This window comes from Vidua macroura, chromosome 4 (assembly GCF_024509145.1).
Source record: "Vidua macroura isolate BioBank_ID:100142 chromosome 4, ASM2450914v1, whole genome shotgun sequence".
NCBI classification, from domain to species: domain Eukaryota; kingdom Metazoa; phylum Chordata; class Aves; order Passeriformes; family Viduidae; genus Vidua; species Vidua macroura.
The window spans coordinates 68293080-68302255 of record NC_071574.1 but is presented as its reverse complement, the minus strand read 5'-3'; positions in this window follow the sequence as shown (position 1 = coordinate 68302255).

The following is a 9176-nucleotide window of genomic DNA, read 5'->3' as shown; positions in this document are numbered from 1 at the left end:
AACAGCACCTGAGAGCTGTCCCCCCTTCCAGTGTTCAGCTGTGGAAGAGAATCTGAGCCACCTGAGTGGAAAAGGATGGTCCAACAGAGAGACCAAACTCAGGAGCAGCATGGCTTTACTCTCTGCACCAGAGCAAGTTCAGGGAGACACAAGGAGAGGCCCTCATGTAGAAGAGTGAACCTCGCTGTGAAAACTGAACCCAGCCCACGTTGCCCTTCAGCATTTCTTTATCATTTAATAGCAATTCACAGGGCTGGTTCCTGCTAATCTCACCCTCCACCGAGGAAACCTGATGCTGTTTCCTGCTCTAAGCACTGTGCAGATAACAATGATTGCAGTCCTCTTCCCACATCTCTGTGCTGCACAGAAAAATCTGCCTGGTTAACAGCAAAAGTGAGCTGCAGAGAAATAAAGAGGGTAAATCCTGTGCATCCTATGGCAGTAAAATAAATCCTTTACATTTCCAAGGCAGTGGGAAGTATCACTGGGCTCTTTGAGACACAGAACTGCTCAGCAGCTTCTGATAAAAACCTCTAGCAGTGTTTCTTGCCTGCAGATGAAGTCTGGTATCATAACAAATCCCTGTCTTATAGCCTGCCTGCATGTGCCAAGCACAAACAGTATCAATCCACAGCTCCATAAATTCAGGGTGATCTGGCTATTCATGTGGTTATGAGCAGTATTTCCATAACAACCAGACACCTCCACTGCTCCTGAGGAAGGCCAGAGCTGTCCCAGAGCCACCAGCACAAGCCTCCCAGTTCATACTGTGAAAAAGTACATTTCATACTTTTTCATAGCCTAGAAAAGTCACTACAGGCAATTAACTCCTACAAGCAATTATAATTTTAGCTGCAATGCTCTACATGTGTGGTAGGTGATGTCAGGATGCTCTGGTCTCATCTCTTATTCAGAGGTTATTCCCTTGGCTCTAGGCATCTTTTAGAAACTGCCAGAAGGACTTCAGCACCTCAAAATCAGTGCTGATTGGAATTTTCCTCCCAGACTCCCACAGCTTGGAGTGTGGCTATATTGAACACAGTCATTAATCACACCAAGCAATGTTTCTGCTTCCCAAATAATAAATAATACAGAATAGAATAACAGAATAATAAAATTACAACAAAGATGCTGGATATCAGGGATTCCTTCTTTTTCAATCCATATTTAGAGCAGTGAACCTACTCTGAGCCCACTGAAAAAAAAAAAAAAAACAACATTGAATTTCAGAGCCAGCTGGAGAAAATCACCAGTTTTGGAGCTTGGAACAAGGCTGAGCCCTCAGCAGGAGATTATTCTGTGCTTTGGGTCTGTCTGGATTCTGGGCTGGAGGGGTGAGTGGCCCCATCCTCCCAACAGGAGAACTAACAGCACCCTCTGCTGCCCTCTAAAACTTATCCAAAGCACAATTTTATCAAATTTAATGGCAGCAGCTTTGGACTGTTGCCAGCAGAGCTCAGATAAGCCATGAATTAGAGAGGAAGAAAAAGGAAAAAGCAGGAGGGAAAAAATCCCTGTGCCAAGCAGGAGCTCCTCAGCCTCATCTTGCCACTGCAGTTCAGCTTTAACCATCCAATGTGACCCCTCACTTGAGGCCCTGAGCCAGATGAAGCCCCTTTTTGGGGCAACAGCAGGGAAAAGTGGGGGGAAATTGCTCATTCTCCTTGGGGTGGAAACAATGGGAGCTGAGGGGAATTGGGCCCTGAAAAGGGATGAGTCAGTGGGGCCATGAAGGGAAGGGCTGGTATTAGGCATAGTATTAACTAGGCAGTTACAAGGCAGTTACTAGTGGTTATTAGGCAGGTATTAAGTAGCTACTAGGAGCTGTCAGGCTGTGACTATTAATTACTAGGCAGTTACAAGGCAGTAATTAGTAATTTAGTAATTGTTAGATTAGATTAGTAAATGTTAAGATATATATTAGTAATTGTTAGATATTTAGATTAGTAAATGTTCGATATTAGACAGCTACAAAGTCGTTACCAGCAGTTGTTTGGCACTAAGATGTTACCAGCAGTTACCACAATTATTATCATCTTAATATTATATTACTTTTATTATTATTATTAAGTTATTGCAATGTTGTTAGACTCTTCCTAGGAGTTACTGGGAGGCTCTTCTTGTAGTTACTACACAGTAGTAGTAACTAGCAGTTCCTAGGGACTTACTAGCTCTAGTAGTTACTGGGAATTACTAGACAAGTGCTACTAGCTCTGAGGCAATTACAAGGCAGTTACTAACTAATTACTAGCAGTCACTAGCAGTCATTAAATGGCTTTGGTCAGTGATTTAAAAGCACTGACTGATAGGTTGTATGATGAAAATCAAGTTAAAAAAACAAAAAACCCACACACTTAGCAACACATGGATGTGGGCTTTATATAAAATATGTGAGACATCCATTAGCAGCAGCTTTCCCCATTGTCAGTTAAATTTATTAGTATTCTTGGAAGCAGAAATAACTCCAGTGGAATTAATCACTCCCTTTAGAAAGCTGACAGCTATTTTAAGCAGTCAGCTTTCTGGAGGAAAGTATGAGAGCTCTCCAAAGGAATATACTTGTGGAAAGTTGCAATATGGTCTTGCTATGTTTAGGTTTAAATTCCTATTTTCACACATATTTCCTAAATTGAATTGTCATGTTTCTGAACTCCAAAATCTGCTTTGGTACATTAACAACTTCAGAAGCACTTTGGCCTCCTGGAAATTTCAAGGGGTTTAGGAGTCTGAGGGTTGTAGTTTTTAACCTTTAGAGGTAGCTCACACTCTTATTTTTAGTGCAGAGCTGGTACAGGTTTTTTCATGAGCCAGACACAGCAAGGATTGGTGGTTGTGTTTGTCAGCTCACACCTGTGCCAAACAGAGGTGTGGAACTGCATATTATGGGTACTTTCTGGTCTGAGAATCTGAGAAAACAGAGGGTATCCTTTTCTTCAATGTAAAATCAGCAATAACTTTCAGTTTGGAAAGACTCAATGGCACAATTCTTAATAATTTTATCACACAACACACACATCCTCCCTTTGGAGCATGTGTGTGTTTTGTGATAAAATTATAAAGGATTTACAATTTTTGTTTCTTTTTGTTAGTTTTAGTGTAAGGAATTTCTTTTGACTCAGTGTTAACAAGCTAAAACCCCCTGGTACCTGTAGGAATGGAGTCAATCTGTAGTTAAAGTCATGCATCCTTTATCAAGACTCAGTGAATAGTTCTCATATGTTAGAAATTATTAATTTTCCCCTCTCCCTTCTTCAGCACATCTTATTCATTTGCTGGAGAGGAGAAAGAGTTTGGGTACCAATTTACTGATCATGTTTCTCTCCCAGTATTCCACAAACCCCTCTTTGTACAAACTGCTCTCTTGCAATCATATGGGAGCATTTGTATGTCACAACAGAGCTGGGCAGAAGATCGAGTGCCTTGTCTTAACCTGCCCCAGAGAGTCTGCAAAGTGAGGTGTATTTCTTACTGTGTTCTTAGGGCACAAGGAGGACTAAAACATGCCAGTGTGGAAAGGGAAAAGAGTCTTTTATCCTAAGGATTCTTCTTTGGGAGGAATCAACCACTCGGCATAGATTTAATCAGCTTTCTGCTGCAGCCTAGTCAAGTTTTGATGGTGTGTTTCAAGAAGTACAGCACAGCTGGATCAAACCATGCTCACAGAAACTGAAACAAAAAAAATCAAATACTTGTTTTCTGAAATCCTGAAGTATTGGTTTCAGTAAAAATTTTTTGACACTTTAAAAAAGTGCAGCTTTTTTCTTTTCCTGATAAAAGCAGAATAGCTGATTTCAGTCTCCTGCAGCACTGATAATCTGGCCCAGTTCTCATGGGGGTGATAGGAAGGAAGAAGCAGAGGACAGGCTTAGTCCTGTGTTGTAGCCAAATTAATGCTAATGTAGTGTTCAAAAATGCATATGAAATCTTGTAAGTTAACTCTTGTTATGGTACTCTGTGGGGAAAAATTCATAGGGTTTGAGTGATGAAACTTATGAAACATGCAGTGCAAGCATTAACAGCATTCATTTCCAAGCAAAAACCAGTTTGGTGTTTCATTTTTTTTTTTCATTCCCATGAGCTTTGAAAACAAAACAAAAATTACTCAAAATATATTCAGAGAGTAAACTCACTGAGCAAATGAAAATGTAATGCTACTACAATATTGTTTCCTTGGAAAAAAAGTCTTTTACCTAACTGCAGAAATGGAAATCTCACTGGTAGAGCCTCCCTTCCTCATTTGGAATACAGAGCTGCAACACCACAGCCCAGTGTACCTGACAGGGGATTTAAAGTCTATTACCTTTGCCTGCCCTTCCTAAGTTGAGTTTCTGTGAATATCTGAGTGAATTTCTAGATTTGCTCTCTGAATCCTCCTGTGCACTGACCATGCTGTGGTATTTCAGTGCCGCTCTTTGCCTGCAGTTTGACATCTGACACTCTCAGCATCCAAGTTTTTGTTCATCTTTCCTCCTTTTATGGAGCAGGAATACGATGGCCTGATGACAAGCAATAGAGTTTTAACATCATGTGGAGCTGCAAGCCGTCAGCTGGGACAATGACAGCGTGCAGGCACCTGCCTTTGCTGCTTGCAGAATGAAATAAATGCATGTGGATTAACAAGGTGCACATGGTGCAAATTAACCCGTGCTGCTGGGCAGGCTTGGGCATGCACAGTTACAGTGGGGCTGGCAGGTTGTGAGTTGCCCAAGCTGGGCAACTCCCTGGGGCTCCCCTGTCAGGGGAGACCCTCCTGGAGCAGTTCTGTGTCAGGAACGAGAGATGCATTGAACTTTTTCAGTCTTCAGTTTCTGTTTATTGTTATCAAAACTTCAGCACATTGTCTGCACCAGACTCTGCGTGCAGGAAAAACAGCACAAAAATGGCCAACAATCTCTTGTTACAAGGCCTTTTAAGTCTAATCAAAAACTAGCTACTCAATTAAGAAATGACACCTAAATTATTTTCCTTTCTAACCCAATAACTGACCCCTAAAGACCTGCAGTGTGGATTTTTCTACCCAATTACAAGACACCACCTACAACCTACACCTACAACCAAGAAGAAAGAGGAAGAAGAAGAAAGAAGAAGGGAACTCAAAACAACACCCTATATCCTCCATCTTGAACCCATCTATAACATACTAAAATTCCTAAAACCTAAATTTCTCACCCATGTGATATACTACACTACTCTCTACAGTCTCTACAATTTCACACTTTTGTAGTTTCTGGTTTACCTTGAGGCTTTGGAAATTTTCTCCATGAATGAGGGTCAAAGTCAGTGCTCCCCTGGGGGTCAGGACAACCCAGAGCAGACAGAGAAATATTCCTGGTGCCCTGGGTTTCCACAGCAGGTGGTCCTGGTGAGGTGTGTAACCCCATTATTGCTGGCCAGGGCTCTATGTACAAATCACCAACGGGACAGGACTGCTGAGGAACGCATCTCGAGCCGTTTATTTTCCAGCATCAGCCTCATTACATGGTTATGGCAATGGGAAGATGCCAGCAGCTCACACCCCCAGCAGCAAAGAACTCAATGTTACAACTCACTTTAAAAGCTTTTTGACCAATCACACAAAGCAAAAGCATATTGGCAGTAGTTCTATCAAACCACTGTAAGCACACGTACCTTTGGTTAAAACAATGCTCACTTATTTCAAGTACAATACCTGCTTGTAAGCCTTAAGATACAATGCACCATTATTAAGCTTAGAAATTCCTAATATCTCACTAAATATACTTTTCTGTAGCTTAAGGAGTTATTCTATCCAAGCATTAATACACAGGCCATTGTTCTATTTGTCCTTACTTTCTACATCTCATATAACTTTTCTGACAAATCTTACAGCTACTCTGCTACAAATCTTATGCTTGGCTCTAACTGTAGTTCTGCTCTCTCTGGGGCCTGCCTTTTGCAGCTTTCCCAAACCCCTCTGATTTTGAGGATTCCCACACCCATGGCTTGTGAGGATGTGTGGAAGGGCTCATAAAGAGAGAAAAGGTGTGAGTCAGTGTTTGCTCTTGAAGAGCTGCAGTTGTACTTGATTCAGGCACATCCACCTACTTCTCATTAAAATGCTGTGTTTGCTGTTGGCATCTGAAGGTACAATTTGGCCATGTCATTTTGTGGGTTTAGTACCTTGAACTTGAAACTTTATGCCTTTGCCTTAAGGGGTTTGTCTAGCCTAGACATTTTCTTTACTCCATTATTCTGTTTTCTGTCTTCTTTGCCCTGAAGTACTGGGAAAGAAAAGTTAATAATAGGCTAAAGCTGGAAGCATTTCCTTTTTAATCAAGTGGTAGAAAATCCTGGGGTGAACAGACGTTCTAAAATTACCTGGTTTCTGATATTTTTAATTACTGTTACTCTTTTTCCTACCACGTTTATATTGCCCCCAGGGAACACTTTTTTCCTTGCCTTTCCTACATGGAATTCTACAAAGATTCCTCTACAATTAATGCAGCAAAAGTAAGAAAACAGACAGCAAAGGTTTAAAGTTGGAAAGACATTCTCAAGCTTCTCTCAAGAGGTAAAATTTGCAAATATAATAAGGTTAAAATGCCCTTAAGCATTCTCACATCAAAGTTTTAGTGGCTTTATGGAATTGCTGTGACAATGAGGAAAAAAACTTTTTAAAAAGCTGGGTGCGATTCTAAGATCACAATGGAGACTAGAGAAACAGTAAGCAAATCATCATCTTTCAATTCACACAGTAAGAGTCTGCTTCATCATTATTAGGCAACTTGTTTGGTTTCAGGTTTTCAAAATCCACGTCAGTTACTTTTACTATTTTTATTTATTTAAAGAGCTTCAGGTTTTTTGTTAAGAGAGCCTGAAGTTCCCATTGCCTTCTCAATGTCCCCAATTTCTGTGTCTGAACATTGAAACAACAAAGTTGTTCTCTGTCTTCACTGTTATTCACTATTATCTCATACTGCTTTTAATGTCACTTCATCTGATGTATTAGGTGTTGTGTCTTCTCTCAGAATGCACAAGTCAGAAAATTACACCAATAAATAGTATGCTGGCTTTCAAGCATGCATTTATTGTTATGATTTATTCTGCTTTAATAACAATTTCTTTCTATTTATTCATGCCATTTCTAAGTCACATTGGAGATAAGAATGAGAAGTCATTTTTATGAGAGCAGAAGTGGATGTGTTTAGGAAACTCTTCATCCACCAGTCTTTGTAAAGTTTGGGTGGGTTTTGGTAATTAATAAATTTTCAGTGACCTACGGCTTATCTTATGCTGGAGAACTTGTAAGACTGAGACCAACTCACTAACACATTCATTTTGAAACAAATTATTACCTTACAAACCTCTATCTTGGGTTTTTAAAATGGTATTGTAAAAAGTTAAATTATGAGGCAGAACTCCAAGTGTGACTTAAGGTGAACATTGCCTCAGAGGGAGCAGTGATGCAGCGAATTCACTGACTGTGTTTGCTCAAGGGAGTCAAGCACTTTGAACAGTTTTGAAACACCTGTTTTCTGATAAAACCAGTGAATTCAAACAAAGATTGTTCATACCCCAGCTGAAAACAGTCATTTGAAGTGATGCTGTTTATGCCAGTGCTGCTGCTTAGGGTAATACTGAAAGGTCCATTGAAGTTGCATTCATAAGAATTAAGTTTTAACTCATCCCTTTGCAGTGACTCATTTCTCCCGTGCTACCTTTGCAGGATTCGGAGATGCACAGAAGTGAAAACCAGATTTCAAACTTAAAAGCCTAAATACAAAAGTACCTGCATGTGAGAATGTATATTTAAGGGTGCTGACCAAGTCTTGCCCCCTTTCTCTGTGCAGAGGCATAAACCAACTTTCCAGCCTTCTTCTTTCTCACCTCCTCCCACCTGTCTTTCTTCTCTGTTAGGGCTCCATAGCATCTGGAGCACATTTGGAATTTAAGTCTGATTGTAATGCAGCCCTCTATTAAAATGCCCAAGTATCTCAGATGACTACTATAAATGAATAGTGTTTCACACCCAAGAAGGAAAACAGATTGACTTTTGTGTGCATGTGCTTTGCTTTTTTAGCATTTTGCAGGCATTTTGATAGGCAAAATCTTTTTGGCACTGATTCTCTGTCCTAGACTTTAAGTTCTTGAATCATCAAGGAGCTGAAGTAATCACAAGAAATACTATATGGCTGCTGAGAGTTGGTTGTGAAAAGAATCGTGTCACTGTGGGTAGCAGTAGTCTCCAGGGTCTGCTTTCTTTGGCCTTGACAATCCAACAGCAATAACATTTTGTTTCTCTTGGCACAAATATCTGCTATTTAAAGAACAGATTTTAGGTAGTACATTCATGGAAGTCTAGGCTGTATTTCACATTTACTTTCTGGGCACACAAGTGAAGGATGACAGAACAGGAAGATGTTGCCAGTTTTATTGCTGGATTTTCCCTTTATGCCTGGATGGTGCCTGAACACTCATTTCCCATTCTGTCTAATCAGCTTTGACAGGTACTTTTTGCAGCCCAGTTCCCTCTGAAAAGAAGTATTTCTGTAGTGCTTAGGAAGGATGATGGGGCAAAGCAAATGGTACAGGTGAGGCAGATGGTGTGTTATGAAACTGAAAACAGGGCCATAACTGCAGAGGTACCAATCTGTTCAGTGGGATTTCTCACCTCAGAAGCCAGAGGGAATTGTTACAGTGCTCCACACTTCCCATGAATGTGAAATTAAATCTTTGAGGGATCTTTGCAATTCTTTTCATGGAATCTCATGAGTATCTGAGGCTAAATATCTTGTGCTAAAATCACCTGCCAAGCCCTTCTTAGCATTTCAGTAGGATCAGAGTCATAATTTGCTTTCCAGAAACTCCTTATGTTTTCTGCTTCACTTATGCATTCCTTTTAGATACTTAAACTGCTGTTAATATTTGCTGTGGCCATGGTATGTCAGTGGACTTCACAAGCCATGAACTCTCACAGCATGTCTGTGGCACTGCCAGGGGCCATAAGTTCCAAAACACAGCTGAGGAACCCGTGGCAAGGACAGACCATGAGATTTACTAATATTGCCACTGGGTCCTGGTAAATAGGAGATGTGGGCTGGATCCATGTCTCCAGTCCAGAAATCTGGTTTCCCCTCTGACATTTGGCTGTTGACAAACAAATTGTTTAGACCAAAAATAAAGGGAAAACAACACTGAAAATTATAGGTTGACTTCAT